Source organism: Aphis gossypii, chromosome 2 (assembly GCF_020184175.1).
Source record: "Aphis gossypii isolate Hap1 chromosome 2, ASM2018417v2, whole genome shotgun sequence".
Classification (NCBI taxonomy): Eukaryota; Metazoa; Arthropoda; class Insecta; order Hemiptera; family Aphididae; genus Aphis; species Aphis gossypii.
The window spans coordinates 50,622,021-50,643,730 of NC_065531.1; the positions used below are offsets into that span (position 1 = coordinate 50,622,021).

Here is a 21,710-nt window from a genome sequence, read left to right on the forward strand (position 1 = left end):
TGATAAAGACATTTTCTATCTTTTAAAAGTCCAAAGATATTAAAGAAAATTACTGTAAAAGAAAACGGCCTGCAAACTATAGTTGTAAGTGCGAAACGGTCGTATTCTCTTAGTGAACGGGCTATATGTGTATACTGTATATAATATATAGATATTTTTATATTTATACATAATATTATATTTTAATCGTAATTCGTGGTACTTTATCTCTTTAGCTATATTTACTATTTAGATTAAAGTTGTTTTGATGAATATTTCCATACCAACTCATTATAGCCATAATAATAATCAAACTATGGGGTTACCTATTTAATTTCCCCACTTTTTTTTGTACAATTATTTTTAATTGACGATTTAAGTTTTTACAAAAAAATATTTTGAAAAAGGCACTTAGTAATCATTGTAACAAATTAAATGTTTTGTTTAACGTGGTTTAAACTCGATTAATGTTGTTAATAATATGTAAGATTATTTTTCAACCGACCAAAAGTTTCACACCTTACTCTGTTACCTATATAATAAATTAAAAATCAATGTATTAAATGATATCTATAAACCTACTAAACACGCATTACAAATTGCAACTGATTGGTTGACAAAATGTTCAACCATGTATTATTACGCGTCGCATAATGTACATAATATTATTATAGTCAAGGAGGGCCTAAACGTAGGTCGATGACAATAATTTTAAGGCACCGATTCGGAGAAATGGTTATCAAGTGGTAAACGTGCGTTGGCTACTCCACAGCGCCCAAATAAAAAATATTTGTAAACATAAAAATGTGTTGCACCGTCGCATTGCTGCCACTATAGTTGTACACCTTGCATTGGGCCCGGTGCACAAACGCACTCAACTACTCTCAACTCTGGTGGTGGGTGTGCACCGTCACACAAATATTTATTGCACAGGTTTTTCACCGCCAAATCGTCGACACGATAAATCAGGTCCCAATTTGGTCAAAAACATTTCACGGAATTCCGATATTATCAATCGGTTTATTTTCGCGTGGACGTAATTTTACCGTATTTGAACGAGGTAGTTACTAATTGGAATATTAGGAAACTTGCACATTTCGTACTAGAATTTTGACGGAAAATCGATAAACGTTCAGCGATTTTATGTGGCGTCGTCCAGAGGGGAACACGGTCGGTGAAACGGTTTCTGGGGTCTAACATTCCTTAATACGTGATTTCGGAATGGACGCTCATTGGTTTAACCGAAGTGCAGAGTAAGATTTCTGCCGTTTCTGTGACACGGCGCGATCTGCCGGTGCACGAAAAACGAGGTCCAGCCATATGTTCGTCTTGGCGTAGCTGCGATATTTCATTGTGCACGTGAGCTTCGGGCTCGAGAACGATTTTTTGTTATCACGGATCGTCGTAACAGCAGCAGCAGCAGCAGGTTCATGTGCCCGTGTTAATCCGTTCGTCCATATGATTGTACGATTGATAACGGAATTCTCTCGCCGAAAGTCCTTCGCGTTCAGCTACACACGACTGCGTGCAATACCGAACGATAATAATAAATTGCGGACGTGACCACGACATCAGAGCGGGGAAAAAGTACCGGCGTTTTTGCGCATTTCGATATTAACTACAATATTAAATTTATTTCGATTTTTTATTTTTTGCATTTTTATTTAATTTCGCGACCGCGCCGCACCGCGATCTCGGTGGTTGGACCGTTTCGCCGGCACTGGATTTCGGCCCGTAATATCCGGGCGACCGCACAATGACCGGCGAACTACGCCGCTGCCGCCCGCACCGCCGCCCCCGTGTCCATCAGCATCGTCTCCTGTTCGTCGTCGCATTCCGCAAACACCACGCCGAAGACTCGATCGGTCGCCATCATTGAACTGAAGTGTAAGTACAAAAAAAAAAAAAATAATGTGCGTCGGACAAAACGCGTTTAAGACTTAGCGTGTTGTCGTAGGCAGTCTCATCATCGTTATTAACGTTATTATCAGAGAGACGGTGCGTAGGTATTGTGTTCGTTTCGTCTCAGCTCCGCCAAATAACCCCTCCCCTCATTCGCCTCCGAGATCTCCCCTCTCCCCCTGGTCATCGTCGTCACCCTCTCCGCGACCTTGGCCCCGTTAACCGTACCCGGACGTGTCCGATAACGTGTCAAGCAATCGATGACGTCACGACTGCATGGTTTATTGCGCCATCTCGGCGCATTATTCGCAGACGTACACACCGACTGTATACGTATATAGATAATAAGGTTGTCAGCTATTGTCGTCACCACTCGTCAAAATTACGTAGGAATTTAGTTCCCGGCCCCGAAACGTACCGTTCGTTGGTTACGCTATTTAGTGTGTATTGATTATTTTCGATGATTAGTCGTATTCTTGAGCGGACAATCTGTAAGGTCAACGTGATAAACCGATGATATATTATGTATAATATGTATTTATATATATATATTCAATATTGGGAATTGGTCGTCAACGGTCAATTCGTTTTACGATAAATACTATACTACTTCGTAGGGGCGTAAGTGTCCAAATCCGAGTCGGACATGTGGGGGTCGTTGATTACGAAGAACGAGAATTATACGTTAGGGTACCGTACCGTGGTATTAAGGGGTGATAAACGACAGGCGAGGTCAACATTTAATCATTTTATATTATCTACTTCTTTCTCTTTGTCGATTACGTAAAATATTAATCATATAAGTGATATAAGTGGTCTACTTAAATGCTCGTATGATAAACCCATACAGCGCTTATTAATTTACTTATTAAATGTCCGAGTCACCGAGCCCCCGACCATAATATTATGTGTACGGCAGGGGTAAAAGGTCTGTACGAAAAACAGTTGTTCCCCCCGACTTGATACATTCGAAAGGAAAGTCCACTTTACACCACCGTCGTTACCCCTGCGGTTTTCCGGGCCAACCCTTTTCTTTAATTCTATAGTAAAAGCGCTCTCATTAGCTGTCGCCCATGTGCGTCCATTGGGAGGGGCAAGATGGGGCACTTGCCCCCCCCCCCTGGACAAAAAATATTTAAAACTTGTAGCTCAATAAATATTACCATAATATTATTATTATCTTTATTACCTTACATTTGAGAATTTTTTTATTTTGACCCCCCCTAAAATGTTTTTTATGGGCGCCCATGCTACCGCCTCTGTCTCAGTAGTCACACGACTACGATTTTTTTTAATAATCCGTTAAAGATGTCGTATTTGTTGAATACGGAACAGTGTAAAAAACTGAATGTCGTATAGATACATAAATTACCTAAATTTCTATTTCACACAAACATTATTTACATTAATTTACGAAATTTCAAATCTTCTCATCGAACCCTGAATTAATTACGTTAAAATAAGTAGGTAGGTACATAAAATAATCCAAAGCAGAGATATTTTAGTTAATCGATTTTACGAATCAGAGACAAAAACCATAGAAACTAGCTTTATTATGTATAGTATGTTAAATGTGTACCTCGCCATAAAGTAGGTCACTGTAATGGATGTATTAATTTGAATTTCAATTTAAATGTTAACGTGAAAAAATAACCCAATCTTAAGAAAAAAAAACCCTCTAGAAATTAATTATATGTTTTTAAATTGTGATGGAAACATAAATCTACTTAAAATTATTATATCTGATGTTATGCGGTAAACTTTGAGAGCAATTGCAAATTTGTTATTTTAAGTTTTTTTCAAAACGTTTGTCATTTTATGCATATAATTATGTTTTAAAGAGTTGGAACATTTTTTATGAGTAGTTTTTTACTATTTTTATAATTTATGCACTTCACAGTTCCTGTTGGCCAAATCAACGGTGTTTAATTGTTGTAGTTAAAAACTATTATCATTCATTTTTGTAATCTCATTAAATTTTATGAATATGGTACATTTCATATACATAGGTAATTACAACCATTGACTACGTTGATTTTTGGTTTAAATATTCGGTGTATGGAACATGCTTGAATGAGTCTTTTGTTTATCTATTTGCAATAATAATTTGTTTGTTAACTAAAAAAAAAAAAAACAATTTTAACAAAATTTCTGAAACAAGGTAATATGAAATGTTGACAATAATACTACGTAATTAACAAAACACCTTAAAGCTTATATATTATAACTGTATAAATAATACTTATAAACATACTTTGTTTTCTGTAACTAAGAATATATTTTTTAAATATATTAAATTTCTAAATTTCTAATTATAGCTTTACATTTATTAAAATTGAGGGAAAATAATGTACACATTTTAATATTATCATTTATTAATAGGTATGATTGTATGAACAATTATTGTTTAAGATAATAAATTTAAAAAATATTAGCAAAAATGCATTATTAAACTTTTATATGATCTATTGCTTAATATAACTAATAGTTACTATATCTATTCGATGTCCTATTCGAAATGAGAATATATGCTGATATCATTAAATCAAAATAAGGTCATCAGACAGCAGACGATCAATATAAGATCTTTATTTTCTGTTCTCTTAAATTCTTATTAATAATACCTAATAATATTAATATGTTGAATATACGAGTAATAGATATTCAGTCATCTTATCAGTGTCATATAATTTTATATTCAACGCTTAACTAAAATATTATATAATAATATAATGTATAATGTATACGATTTAGAATCCAGGATAAGTATAATATGACCATATACTGACCCATACAACGTTCCTGACATTATGTCCCCAATTCACCATGTTATTATTAACACATGTTAGGTTACACTAGGTTTTAGATTCTAGTATATTATTTTATTTACATCTATCGTATATTGGTACTTCATTCGAATAAATTCAAAATTATTTCAATATTTTGATACGCTTTTTATAGAATTTCTACCTACCAATCAAAATTTGTTAGACCATTCTTCGTTTAAACTGTACCTTAAGCAATAGTTATACTATTGGATCATAATAATAGAATAATTTTATTAATAATACATTATTATAATAATTATCATTTTGTAATATATTTTTAAAGCGATACCTGATTATTTCAAAAGTAAACAAGTCATTTTATTTCATAGTTTAAAAAAGCAATAAAAATAAATTTTTAGTTTTTATCCGGGTAATTTTATCGAACAAAGTACATTTTAATAATAATATATTCTTTAGTTAACAACATATTAATATATTATAGTATTATGCTTATTGCTTATGCATATTGAATACCTATATTATATTATATTAATTAGGAATTCCCCAATAGTAAATTCAGTATGCGAATGTATTGTATATATTGTATTGTAGTGTATGCATTGTAGGTATTTTTGAGCACAATAATATTGATGGTTGTTAGAGTTTTGGCTTAACGCCATCGCCAGGTGCTTAATTTTTTATGCAAACAACTTTTACACGAAAAACTTGAAATTGCATTCACTGTCGGCGTGTTCAATCTGTTCTTTTTTATTTTGTGTTATAATTATTGATTATTGTGCTGGGTACACGATGTTGAATTGGTGTAAAAATCGAACATATGCATAAGATTTAGGATAATCTCGAAGTAGTCACTATGTTATAAAATTATAATCATAGGCAGCTAGAGTAATAAATACTAGGTGTGAAGTAGCATGACGCAATATTGTTAGTCGAAAGAATGTATTTAAAACATAATAATATACTTATAACTGTCGTCTGTCGGTCGTCGGAATTAGATTATACTACTTAAGTATACTTAACTAGTTTATCATCTCTATAATTATGCCCACTTTAAGGGGCATTGTGGTGGCATGGTGATGAGGCTCATTGAATTTAGGAGCCCATCTCTCTTCTCAAAATTAATAATTTTTAATTCATTTGTTCAAAAGAAATATCCAAAAATAAAATAAAAATTGTTTATATCACGGAAGGTAACTAAACTGTCAATTAGTGATAAATTGATAACAACGTGTTATCGTGTAAAAAGCATAATTTTATGTTTGTAAATGTGTATTTGTTTAAATTAATTTCAATTGATGAAATTTAAAATTTGTAATTTTACGCTTTAAGATTAATTGTAGTTAATGATGCTATAATAGGTTATTCATATACTGATCTATACTTACTATATTTATATTATATACTATTCAGTATAGCTAGCTTTGTACTTCTGTTATATTTTTGAAGCTTAACAATGTTTTTTTTACATCAATTTTCCTAAATTATAGCTGTTATAATAATTTATAATATTTATAAAACTGTGATAATTTTTCTGTTACTTGTTACCCCTTAAATATACATCATCGCAGTCCTCTGTGATCAGCCTTTAATTTTAATACATGCCACAACAGTTAAAATTTTACTCACACAATTTGTATCTATTTATCTCTTTTGTCAAGGCAATTTAAAGTTTAAACATTCAGCTAGATCCGGTGCATCCGGTTGCGTGCTCCTATTTACCTTATTCAGGATGCATTTCAAAACTCGTCTCTAAATCGTAATGTACAATAATTATTATATTATTGCGTATTACAGTATTATCGTGCATATGTTGTTATATTTAAATACCATTATTATCTTAAAACATTCTAAACTATAACTCTTTTTAGAATTATATATTGTACAAATTTTCTAAAGGTTGTAATGTAACCTAACCTTGTAATGTACTAAGTAATGTAATAAGTACATTGTACTAATGTACTTATAGTTACATAAAAGGATATTTCAGATAGGGTCTGAATTCATAAAAAAATTGAAATATAAGGAGTATAAAAAAGTTTTATTTTAACGCATAAATATATTTTAATGTTAAAATATTAATTCAATTATTAAATATTATTAAAATATTTTTTATAATTCTGCCTATCTAAATAATAAATAAATCGAATAGACATTATGAATAGGCAATTCATAAGAAGCCCTCTTCAATCATATTAAAATGTAATTATTATTTAGTAGTATTTAATTTAGAAATAAATGACTTACCTTTGTATAATCATATTATATTGTATCATTTTTATGTTTTTGTATTATAATTGAAATTGATAAATTATATTTCTTATAAATTATGGCTATTGATACAAATTATTTTTGATCATATTACTAGTATAGAGTAAATATTTTAATTTGGATATTACGTAATATAATACTTAACATTTTACTGATTTTTGGTAGAAGTAATTGTATATTATTTTATTAAGATTACCTGCCTATAGTGATAACATTATTTATTGTATATTTAGTACTAATTTATTATTAGTCAATTAAATTAAGTGTAATACGTAATAACTAGAAATAATGAATACGTAATTATTTACATTTATAATTGACAAAAATTATATGCTAAAAAGTGTTGCTTAAACAATTAGATACGTTTTATCCATTATGCAACTCTTACACAGTTAAAATGATCAATGTAATATTACAAGGTGTTTTTTTTAAGGCAACATTAATTTTATCGAAAAGTATTTATTTTTTTTTCGGAAATGTCTTTTCTTACATAATTTTAAGATAAATTTATGTAACAATATTTTTGGAAAAAAAATATTTTTTTTATCAACTTATTGATTAAGCTTTTTACTGTTTTAAATTACAGCACACACTTTTAATTTAATATTATAAAGCACAATGTTTTTTTTTTTAAGAATTTCAATAGATATATAAAAAGGTAAGCAAGGAGGTATACCGTAATGCTGTAAATATACTAAGTGTCGAGTAGGTCACCGCAGTAATGGCATAATGGCTATATTAAATTTTAATTCAATGATAAGACAAATTGTATAGGAGAAACGATTCTAAGCGGAGACCTATATCACGAGTAAATTTCATAATATTATGCTTCATGAATCATAATATATTAATATTTCTATTAAAATAATTAATGTTATTATTAGTATCAACGTAAGTCGATTTTAATTTTGCGTAAAATTCCTGTTTTTCTCAATTTTTGGAAAAAAAAACTGGACGCTTTAATCTTTCTAAATTAGGTACAAATTATAGATCCAATATTCTATCACAGGCGGTTCCCTTGGAAAATCATAGAATTTAATTGACTACGCATCGTGTGTATATACAAAAAAATATTGTTTAAAATATAAAATTAAAAATGTATGTATAAGAATCACTTTGTATATTGCATAATGCATATATATATATACATGTTATAAATTAATACATAAGTATAATATGATAATTGAAAATAAATAACCTAACCTAATGGTTGATCACATTTTTAAAGTTTTAAACATTTTAAGTAACATTTTAATGTAATACAAGTATAAGTAGGTAATCTAATAATTGTTTAAAAAAATATTCGAAAATGAAGGATTATATTTTTATTTTTAAAATATTGTATTTTATACATATTTCTTTCGAACAAAAAATTAAAAATTAAACCGTTCAATAATATTATATATTAAAGACCATTTAATTTGAAACAATTATTTACATTATACAATTTGGTAATGGTTTATTGTTATTTTCGGCTTTATTCTGTCTGATTCATTCATTCTTTATAAATTTGTTTAATTTTCAAATAAATGATGAATGGATTTAATGTATTTAAATTAAATGTTATAATTGACAAATGATAAACTATAATTTAAATGTTTATGTATATAGTAGTTATTTTAATGTATTATTATCATTGTGTACCTAGATCTATTTATATATATATATATTAAAATAAGCTATAATTTGCATAATTAATTTCCCACTTGAAGTTTGAACCACTTGTGACGTATTACTAATAATGTTCTCGTTTTCTTACCGGTTTTTTATGTTTAAAAGTTTAATAAACACCATTAACTCTGACGATTGAACGTAAAACTGAAATTTCCATTAAAAATGTAATAAAAGTAGTTCCAAGAATATGGCCCATAACAATCTATATACTAAAAATTTCTGTTTAGGAAGATGAAAAACATATTTGTTAATACTCTTAGTTTTGAAATATTTTAATTCCTATATAATATTATTTTTATGACTATTGTGTGACATTATGACATCTGTTAAATTGTACATTATAATTATTATATATTGTAAAACTTGCTATAAAATAACTGTTAGTCATCTCCAATGTATATTTAAAATTTAAATCATTAAATTATACGAGATATTCAAGTATAATTTATTAATCGTTGTATAATTAATAAATTACAGTAATTACAGTATTATTAATGTCTTAAATTTTTTCTAATAGACATGTATTTAAGTTAGTCTCTAAATTCAAATGTATGTAGTATAAATAATTATTTCCCTATACAAAGTAAACAGCTACATATTAATTACATTTTTGATATTTATTCTTATTATTTAAACATTTAACAGATATAATTATCTACTTATAAGTTAGACGTACATATGTATATATAAAAAAGAATTAGATTGATTCCATAGATTCCAATTATTAACATCAATCTACTCTTTGGCCATTATATTCCTCCTTCCGGTGTGCACCATTACTTCCCCTTCCCACGCAAAAACCGTCTGTCTAGTTTTCTAATCTGCGTGACATGCAACTTCCTGTGTGCGTATGTGTGTACGTTTGATGTCACACTCACAAGTCATTCATAAAAAAGGCAATAACACACACACCTAGATAATACAATTTATAGTTGAACTCAATGAAAATAAAATGAATGGGCTCTAACCGTGCCCACTAGGTCATTCGAAAATGATTATATTATTATATTCATGACTGCATTTTTTTATTACCTATTCTTTTTTCTTTTTTTTTTATGCAATTTTAATTTTTTTGTACAAGTATACAATGTGTACAAATACATTATTTTTAGGAGTACCATATTTGCGTAACAATAATGATAATTATCACATGCTATTTTATAGATCTCTTGATCGCTGCGCAATTTCCGTTTGCGGGGATCCGGAAGTGTGATACCCAAGTATGGTCAAGTTATTTAGACATCCGGTCAATAAAATAGAGGGGAGAAAGTTTCTCTGCAACTATTCCTATGAGAACAATATTCATCAAGATCAAATTTACAACTGAGAAACGATTAAAAAATATCTTTTTAAGTTTATGAAAATTTAATTACATTTACGTATATTAAATATTCTTAGTTATGTATAATCTGAATCAAATTACGGTAAAATTTGTACATATGAATGTAAATTAAACATTTTTATAGTAGTTTGAATATTTTTTAATTAATTAAAAAAATTGTATTTTAATTTTATGTATATTTAAATCATAGTTTAAATATCATAATTTTAATTAAACTTATTATACTTAAATTGTTGTTTTTACCTGAATAAATTCTATAAACTTCGACGATGCCAAGATATTTAATTCTGTGTACTAAGAATCAAAATTTATGATAATGAGTTTGAAAAATATTTGAAAATTTAAGAAATTTATATAGGTACCTACGGATTAACCTATCAATATATAATTTAATCAATTATAAAAATATATAAATTTTAATAATTTATAAAAATTATATAAACATAATAAATACTAAATTAATAATTATATCTATTTTATAATTTTTCGAAACCATTTTAATAGATTTCAATCTTTAATCTTTATTATAAATATTTTAATAATTAGAAAATCAAATTTTGCATTACTTACCTACATCAACATTTAAAAAATGTAAGTACACTTAATTTTGGTAATAAAAAAAATCAGATTCTTATTTTAAAAACAAATGTTCATTATTTTATGAGTCACTCCTATAAGCAATATAAAAAAATCTTAAAAATGAAAAAATATAATGTTTAAGTAGATATATTTATAAAAATTTAAAATGCCAGAATCTAAATAACTTCATAATTAAATGAAAAAAGGATGTATGCTAGATATACATGTTATTATACCGATTATTCCTCTAACAATATTTTTGTAATTATTCGAAAATTCATGTTTTAGAAACTAGAAACATTCAACTATTACTTAAATTATAATTTTCTATACACACAATGACATTTATAATATATTTATAATCATATTCGTTTTAAGCTGATTTAAAGATCTTTGAAATTTTTGAATTTTATTTTTTACGCATTTTTAATCCCGATCAAAACACTTGAAATGTTAAAACAAAATTCGTCATAAATTGTTCTTGTAACATTTTAATAATATCAAGATTTTATACAAACATAGTTTTCAATTGAAATATCTTATTTCATGATTCCATCGACATTTCAACTTCACTCTTATAAAAAAAATTGTTTATTTTAGAATTATTACCTACTAAATAGTAGTAAATTCTAAAATTTATTAGTTGTAGGATACAGAAGTTTTCTGCCATTACATATTTTTATTATAGGTTACTATAATACACTCAATACTGTTTTCAAAATATTTATATTTATGGTTGTAGGTTACTTATTCCACAAGTACACAATACTATACCGTTCTATGTGCGATACGTCGGTATTTATTTATAAGTTAATAATAGCTATAGTAATATAATATTATTGATAATAATATGTTTGAAATTTATAGTTCATATAACGATTATTATAAAATATATGATGTGACTTGGCTAGAATTACTGACCTACCATGTCAGAATAAAATGGCAATTAATTAATAAATATCAATATAAATGCCATAACGAAAATATTAGAATATTCTCAGAAAACATATATTATAGACAGACGCTCAAAATCGTTTTTTGTATATTCATACTGTGATTTATCGTTTAATTCAAATTTTACCGGTCCATTTCTGCAGTGACGAGATACACGCTCGACGTCTACCTACTATATACACAACAGAGAGAGTTTCTCAGACCTTTTTTCATTCATTGTATAATACGTGCACCTATATAATAAAAAAGAATTTTCGATACCAATAATAACGTTATTATTCTTACTTGCTGTGTACACGTTTAAAATTATTTACCGACGACGGACGTTTTTGGCCGAGTTACTTTTCCACATAGCCGTTTTTAATTGCAAAACAACAAACATCGTGTACACCGAACACACAATAATAATATTATAATGAATAATATTATACTATACACAATATTATCGGCGGCTGCTAAGTCTTCGGCCTGCGGCGACCGCCAACAACAACCGGTGAACAATAACAAGGGCGTTGCACTGCGCCTGCAGACAGAAGTGGTCAGGGTCGATTACACAGCGCTCGGCCAATATCCGGGAAGTGGGTTTTATGGCCCTATAAAAATCCTTCGGTTTCTAAACGATAATCTTCGTGTTTTACGACGCTCCGCCGCCGAGTTCCAAGGGTTGATTTCCGAGTATTTACTCCTCGGCGGTCGTTATTCCGTTCCCGGCCGACGTCCACATAAAGGACTCGTCCGCATAAACGTGTTATTATTGCGATAACGTATTGTGTCGTGTCGAGTATTAAAAATATTGCGCGTTTCGAGGAGGAGGAGGAGGAGGCGATTGCGTCCGACTTTTATCACATGTAAATAATATTACAAATTATTATCACACCATATGGGCGCTGCGTACGGATGGTCTGAAGCATGTAGGCATCAGCCTTGTCCGTATCCGTATTGAATATTATTATATTATGCTGCTCCGAACGGTCAAACCGACACCGATATTATGATCGCCGGCGAAGAATAGTATTACATAAACGTATAATATATAATATAATTATTATTCTCGTAATAACGATATGGCCCGCGTACCTGTTTTTTTTATATCCGCGCAGAGGCGGATGAATGAGCAGTGGACGAGAGAGGAGACCGCGTTTCTTCCGTGACGCGATCGCGAGGGACGTCAAAACGATTGAGAGACCTTATAAGGCTTAAACGAATATTTCGAAAAATAATAATAAACAATAACAATATATAAGGAGAGAGAGAAATTAATAATAACAACAACAACAACAACATCGACCGACTCGTTTCCGGTTACAAAACGTCGACGGTGCGTTGATCCGGTGGGAGGGGTGTGACCCGTCCGAGAAGACGGTAACAAAAATATTCCCGCGCGTCCGGTTCGGCCGACAGATGGCGTTACGCGTAACGCTAAGACGGCAGCGCTCGCGCACCCTCGCCCCGAAAAGGACACGTGAAAAACGCGTGGGTCGCGATGATTTCGTAGGATCCGAGTGTGCGACGCGATCGACGGCCCCGGCGACGATAAAACAATAATAATTAGAAAACAAAGAGTCGTTTTCTCGATAAAAATTATTAATAAATCGAAACGGCAGTTGTAGTTCCCGTGACCCTATCTTTTTGTTGTTGGTTTTTTTTTTTTTTTCGAGACGTCGAAGACGAACTATGCCGCTTCATTGATTGCGCGCCTGCCTGTGACCACCGCCGCCGCCGCCGTCGTTCCGTTTTCCGCGTACCACGCGAGACCGTTGCGCCGCCGTCGAAGTCGTATAATAATAATAACAACAATAATAGTAACATCGCCGCGCCGGGGGTAGGGTGGCGAGATGGCGGCGACGGCGGTCTCTCTTCGGGTACGATGACCCCGGCGGCGGCGTTGTCGGTGCGCGCGCAACCGCGTAGTACACACACACATAACATATTATACGCGCGCGTATACGCATTTCCCGCCACGGCGGCCGTTGCCCTCGCCCGAGCACGAGGCTCGATTTAAAATATACATATTACAATATAATTATTTTTATTTATATATATGTACGCGAGCTCGCGTGTGTGTGTGTGTGCGTAGAAGAAAAACAGTAACATTATATACGTTTTTTTTTTTTTTACATATTATTACGACGAACGGTGGCGGCGTCTGTACGGCGGGTTCGAGACCGCAGACGAGCGACGCTTTTGCCGGAAACGCATTTTTTTTTTATTTCACTTTTTCGTCGACCGATTAAAAAACGCTGTTTTGATAAATATAGATAAACCCCGTCACCTCGCGCGCGCGTTCTCTCCGAATCGCCGTACGCCAGAGCGGCGGCAGAGTCGAGGGTCGCCGACGCGGCGATGACAACGATAATAATATTAATAATAATAATATTATATATTATTATTGTAATAACCGGCCGTGACGAGATGTATTATAACGCGCGGTGGTGCAAATTAGTAGATATAATTGTACGTATCTTTATTTCGATGCGAATTACAAACCTCTCGTGTTGGGTTATCTCCAGTTATCACTGACCGAAAGTAAAATATGTTTCGATACTATACAGATCTATAAAAATAGTCTTTCGTTCGTCGTTTCAATAATCAATACATAACACGACATACACATTGTAAAATTAACGGAAATTCTCACTTTTCAAATAGCTCGGAAATTTTCGTAAAATATATACAATAAAATGATAATGCAATAAACTGAAGCACCCTCTTCTAATAAATTCTTGGTCATATTTTCATGTAAATATTGATCAACATTATAAAAATCGTTTTTTCAGTGCTGTGTAAGTTATTATCTCATTATAATTTAAAATTAGACCTCTTACCAGTTGGGTAAGAGCAACTTGTCTTCCTAGTCTTCATTCGGTTTATTCCTTTATAATATGCCATCCTCCTCGTCGTGATTCGTGACGAAGTCATAATATCTGCAACCTCTGATTTATCGTCTTTGATTAGCCCTTCTATTTTTCTATAGAAACATCTGCCTGTCTCGCTGGTATTCGTACCCCCTTAAGTTATACCTCATAAATTATAATACATATCATATTAAAATGAATATTTTATATATAAAGTTATAAATATTTTATTAAAGTTTCACTTCTATAATAATTGGCACAATTTCTTTTATGCACTCAAAATTGAATTTTTCTATAATTTAAATAAAAAGAAAATTTTAAGTAAATTTTAATTATTGAAGGACATTTTAATAATTTATAATTTATATACTTAATGTCTGGATGACGTGTTTGAAGGGGTATTACTTAAATTTGTTTGGTTAGATTTTTTTTTATAAATACTTTTTTAAATGTTTAGAAGGTGTATGATTATTGATACTGATTTTTAATTATTGTTGAAAATTAAGAATTATATTGATGAGATGATTAAAACTTTATAAGATAAATTAATTTGTTGATCAAGGATTTAAATTCATAAAAAGAGGACGAGTTTTAAGGACAAATTATGGTTAGAATTGGTAAAATGAGTATAGTATGTTGTGTTGAGTATTTGTGTTGACCGATTGTGTACTATACTATTTTGGAATATAATAAAGCATTGTTTAAAGTAGCACTTACATTGATTGGAATTATTATATAGCTGGTATTATTTGTTTTAAGCACTTATGTTTGGTATAATTTTACATTTTAATTTGTGTTGTATAATTATTCTGAAAAAGTAAAACGTATAAGTAATATTATGCATATTATGCTTTGAATTAAATGTATTATATTAGGTGTATCCAATAAAAACTTAATCGTGTATAGAGTATTTGGTGTTACAAATCAATTTGTTTTCAAGAAAATGTCAAGGCGTAAAATAGGCAACTACTTAAACAATCTCGGGGGCAATTATAAGGAATAATCACAGAGTAATTGTTTGGTGAACAAATTATTCTATGTTGTGTTGTTTTATAAATTATTATTCTAAAAGCCACTTTTTCGACTTTTTTTACCTACACGAATTAAATATTGTCTTTTTCCTTCCAAATTTTATGCCATATAGTGTCACCCATGTTTTTGTTTTTAAAAAATAAAATATTATATATATATTTTATAGAGATATTAATAAAATTAAATATTTTGATAAAAAAAATGTATTTTTTTTTACTATGAATTTAACAAGTTAATTTTTACATACATTCATAATTACTTATTAGTTATTACTGATGTTAATAAACGATATAATATTTTCTTTACCAATTTTTTTTTTTCATAAAATTAATGTAATAAGTATTGAATTATTTTTATAGAGTACAAATTATTATTATGTTGTATTAAATATTAATTTAAACTAATTTTAATTATGATTGTGATTAATTTTTTTTTTTTTTAATTATTGCAGTCTATTTAAATTTAAAGTATTAAAGATATTTAAAAATTATCACTTTATCAGCAAATAATGCGATTTGAACATTTTTAATGGAGATTATAATTAGTTGATTTTATTTCAGCTCATATAAATAAGTTGTTACATTTTAAATGAAATACTATTATTGAAAATGTAATAGAAACAGTAATATTATCGAATTTTTACAGTTAGTATTTACTTATAGTCTATAGAACCCCTCGTGTAAACTTAATGGCTATTCAAATTATTTTATAATATTATAAATATAATTAAAAGTATAAAGTTACTATACATTTATCTACAATTCTTTTAAGATATATATTATATATTTTGAAACAATTAAGAAAAGTTTAAACTAAAGACTAATTTTATTTGTGCACAATGAACGTGATTTTTAAACACAGTACCATTTTATAATAATTAACATATTAACGATAATATATTAATAACATAATATAATGATATCAGTTTTTAAAAGTCATGTATAATTATAATGTTTGATTGACCTTTTTCATACTTTGAGTCAATATTAACAACATTTTATAAAAATAAAAATATTAAGTATTCATATATAGTTTTAAATATTCTTGTACATTTTATTTATAGACATTTTTGTATTCTGTATAATAACGTAATAAAATATTCTACGTAATATAGTCCAACAATTTAAAAAAATCACAAATGTAATTATTTTCTAAAATAAACTTAATGTCGGCGTACGTTCCAGTTCCTAGAAAATGACGTCAATTGTGAATTGAATGCATTTTTTATTAATTAAATTCATACAGTGTTTATTGTTGACAGTCATGATTCAATAATAGAAAGTTTAATTATGGCTTTTAAAAAAAATAATACTACAAATGCATATTGTAATAAGTGATTTATTTTCTTTGACATTACTCAGCGTATATTAAAAGTGTGTTCCATATATTTTGATACACTTCTGATTGCTATACTTAATACATTTAGTTACTCTGTATTATATCATGCTATATAAATTTTATTATATCTACACAAATTTAAAACATTATGATTCAATTATTAAACTACACATAAACAGTATGTAACACAATAATAATATAATGTAAGACGTTTTAAAAAACATTGAATCTATAATAATTTATGTTACGTATTTTAGCATATTTTTAGACTTAGGTATATGTGACACAATACGTAAATGTGCTTGCATAAAAATATTGATTTTTCGATTTTCGTCATATTTTATCCTTGCAGATCAGGCCCATTGCCCCCCTAAAAATATTAAAAAGACATTGTTTTTGTACACAATGTCCCCCCAAAGTTTGCTTTGCCCCACCTAAAAATTTGGTCCGAATACTGGCCTGCTGCAGATGAAAACCTATAAGTAAAAAATCACCTGGTTCGCGTCAGTCTTCTGCAAAAGGCGTTTTTTTTGTGGTCGTATGAAATCGAACGCGATCTAGAAAGAAAAAGGGATTTGGCGCGCGGTCAATGTAACGTACGACTATTATAACACGGCGAACGTGCAGCGTAATATTTCTACTACTTTCGTGTTTTTACCGTTATAGGACGTCGATCATAGTAGTTATGCGTGCAGATGGTAACGCCGCGAAATCGCAGATTTTCCGAATACCACTCCGCCGCCGCGTGATAACGCTTATCGCCCGGTCGTTAGTCGGTTATTACCACTTCTACGGCTGTAGGCGTGACCGAGATCGTTGACCATACCTACAAGAACGGCCTTGAGGATGTCTATGGTCGTGCGATGGCACGTGACGCATCGCGCGCGTGCATACATTATTATTTACTACTTATATACACATAGCCCGTAAACGTATAGTACCTATATTATAGCGAATAGTGCTGGGAAAATACAGTGCATCGGACCTCGGCGGCGTGTGCGGGGGGGTGACCTCTTCTCCCCGCCACACGCACGCGGTACAAAAAAAAAAAAAAACCGCGTCTACCCACTCTGCAGTGGAATTTCTCAGGCGTTATTATTATTATTATTATATAGGTATCTCGCGTGTGTGCGCTGCAGTGTGCAATGCGACCAAGACTCTGCTGCTGTGGCGGGTACAGGTGCGCATCTATTGCGCGGCAGATTCCGTAGTCGAAATGACCGTCGCGCATGCCACCGCGGTCGATGTCGATGAACTGCGGCGGGCCGACGACGACGACGACGACGAAGGCTTTAAAATATTATAATAATAATATATATATTATGTGTGTACGTGTACGACGACGACGACGACGACGTACCCACTATAAAAACTCCGACAACAACAACAACAACAGCAATAATAATAATATTATTATTATTTTATATACATAATATAATAGTAAACACACTGTTTTGATCCGGCGGTGGCGTGCACGGAACGCACGCCGCTGCTGCAGAGGCGGAGATAACCGCGACCGTTGCCCCGGCACGTACCTATATACCGGGTAACGGGTCGTTGTCATCGCAATTTGTTCACGTATTGTAATGTTGACGTTTTCACCGCGCGTGTTGACATCGGTACGCCGTGGTCTTTGTTGTTGTTTACGTTTGTGTTCGTCCGTCCGCCCGAAGTCGCGGCGCCCGAAAGAGTTCAATGAATGGATCGAAAGTTAATCAACCGGGTGACCAACTGCCGGGCGATGTTTTGAGTTCCTCAGCTGGTACGTGTGTGTGCCCCCGCAGTACTTATTTAATAATATATAGGTGCACTCTTCCTACGCTCGCTCGTCAATACATAATAATATTATTATTACACTGCAGGCATGCAGCACACGTGCGACGTGCGTCAATAAAAAGTCGTGTGCTTGTGTAAATTCTTTTGTGACGGTGTCAATGTAACTTATAAGTCATTGAATGTTGTGACGCAGGTTCGTCTCGAATATCTCCTTGGCAAAAAAAAAAAAAAAAATACAAGGTCGTAACTATGATTTAGAAGAGTGGTGGTGTATGCGAGCAACACTGCAGATCGGATTAAAATTGTTTACTTTTATAAAACGTATAATATATAATATTAAGTCTATAGAGGCTGCCTTATGAGAGTATACAATATAGTAAAAACTTAGTGCTTTTATATGGGAGTATACCCTGAACGACTTTATAGGTGTGTCAGACATTCCACAAAGTCGATGTTTTTCAATTTGTCTGAACCCGGAACCTATATTATTATGTCGTTGTATTGGTCTCGATGTTTCGAGCAGATATTTTTTTACTGTTGCGTTTTATATTGCATATCATACAAAAGTGCAGTTTTATGCGCGTTTACTTTTGAGATATCAAGTAAAACATAATATACGTTAGCGTGTAGGTATTAATATATAATAATTATACTGCAGAGTTTTCACTGTGCGTTTTCATCCTAATTTTTCCTTTTATAATGAATTTATGAAATTTTTAACTTTAAAATATTAAAGTATCGTATCATATTTTTAAATACATCGACTTATTTTAATTTAAAAAGTTTCCTGTGGCATACATATACTTATTTTTTAAGTGTTAATAACTCTATTTACAATTTACTGAAATTATATGCTTAACCTAAGGAATGTGAGGGGAACAACCTAGTCTGCTTATGTAAACAAAATAATCTTATAATCACAAATATATTTTTTAAGTGTCATTAAGGAGACGATATTAGATTGTCCAAGCAGACACCATACGCTACCAACAAAACTATAAACTAGTTTAATCCCGCGATAAAAATCAAATGAAATACAGTTTAATTTTCCCAGAATAGAAAAAGATAATGACCACTAACCAGTCATGATGAATTGTCAAGTCACGCTTAAGATGTCAAAGAATTATTCTAAACACAGGATATAGGTATAGGATCTCAAAAATTTAAAACTGAAGAAACAAGGATAATTATGCGTGTGAATTATATATATTATAACAAAATAAATTGACACTTGCAGTACGTAAGAAAATATGAAAGAAAATGTAAAAAAAACTGAGGAAAAATTAATTATTCATCAAAAATTGACTTTAAGGTTATATAACAAAGAAACTATTTTAAGAATGAAAAATGAAAAAAAAATACAAAAAATTGAGTAACATAAAATTGCAGAGAAGCAAAAGACAAATGGGTGGATGATATATGCGAAGATATTCAGTATTTCCTTTTTTAGTGCGTCTATGCATAGTAATTAGTACATTTACTAAAACTTTTAAATAAATCAGTTCAGTAGTTTTGGCTGCACGTTGATTCTACCCTTAATTTAAATATAAAGATATATATATGTGTATGTGTGTGTGTCCAAATCTTTTTTGTTTATTTTAAATTTATCAGGTGTATTTTATTATATTTTATTTTTATTTTACTCTAATTTATATTTGATATTACTTTTATTATTAATTATAACTTATAAGAGAACTTTTTATTTTTACATGTACAGTTAAAATTTTTATCCAATAAAAATGATACACAAATGATAAGAATAATGACATATTATACGTTTATGGTTGATTTTATATTTAACTTTTCTCAAGTGCGGACTCAATTGATAGGTATATTAATTGTATTCCATTCAATTAACAAGCATCGAGGTTTCCAACGTATAGGTAATAAATACACGATTTGAGTGACTAATTTCTTTCGGTTTATTTGTGCAATCATAATTTATTGTAAAAACGTGTACACGCAATAATCATATATGGTATAGGTTATAGAAAGAAATTGTTGTCAGTATAATTTGTTTATATTCTATTGATTTACTGCATAGTTCATCGTTGACGTATGTAATTGATCAAACTTTCATATTTTTGCGATTTATGTATGATTACATTTTTACTCGTGAGTAAAAAATGTTATAGTTCTTTAATCTTTATAAGTTGTTACTTGCAGAAACCTTGAAGTCTTTTTATTTTTTGTGAAAATTTTAAGTCTTATTTAAGAATTTCCTAAAATCAAATACTAGTTATGTTGTAATCCTAAAAATATTATGCCTAAGAATTTGAAAGTTTTCAAGTCTCTTTTTATATTAACATTAATTATAATATAATAGGTAATTAATAAGAACATATTATTCTCCTCTGCTACTCTTATTCATATCTACTACTGTAGTCCTGTATAGATTTGGTTTGAAATCGGTCGTTGAAAGTGTATTTTTCATTTGTTTGATAATATACTTACATTATTGATTCGATCGTTTATATACTACCTTTTAGTTTTCGCACAGTACCTAAATTGGCTACGCACGTTAAAAACTCGTAAAAATTAGTTGATTGCTGCTGAATCATAGTTATGTGCAATAAGTGACTAAGATCATTTGACCATATATTTAGATTTTAGAGGTATGTATGACGTGTTGTATGTATATTTGTGTGTATATTGTTTAGTTATTTAAGTTCGAGTGATTCACCAACGACCAATAAGACGATATGAATCAGTTTTCGATAGCGGTCAACGCACCTTTTCAAGTCTATTGTTTCGCATTAAAAAAGTCCTTTGTCGGGTTTATAGAATTCACTGCCAAAAACATAACATAATATATTGCTTATTGAAACTCATTGGCTATTATTGTCGCGAATGTCATTTTCTGCGAAATACTCGCGGGAGCAAGGTGCACCAAGGCCGTGTTCTATTCTTCCCACCCCATCATTTGTATTTGATCCGCCGCCACCGGCTTTGTTGAGCTCATGTACCTATTGAAATTGTTCAGATTTTAGTTTGCACATTAAATGTATCCCAACCTTGCACGTTACCCATTACTTTTCGCAGTAAAAGAAACGTGTAAGTCGTTCCGTACAACACATAATAAACGTACATAATATATATGACATATTTATAAAAAAAAAAAACAAAAATTTTAATAATTATATTATTAATTGCATATAGTTGTATGAGATATTCAATTCCAATCATAACAATTTTAAACTACTGCTAAATATTTTAGTGTGC

The 21,710-nt window shown here is 30.4% G+C and overlaps 1 protein-coding gene across 1 annotated transcript in view; it reads left to right on the forward strand.

Moving 5' to 3' along the window:
* The first annotated feature begins 1,514 nt into the window (after positions 1 to 1,514).
* The window catches only part of LOC114125591 (3-phosphoinositide-dependent protein kinase 1), a 161,825-nt gene continuing 141,629 nt past the window's right edge, over positions 1,515 to 21,710 (forward strand). The window contains exon 1 of the mRNA XM_027989311.2: positions 1,515 to 1,866. The gene's annotated coding sequence lies outside the window, so the exon portion shown is untranslated. The remainder of the gene's footprint in view (positions 1,867 to 21,710) is intronic.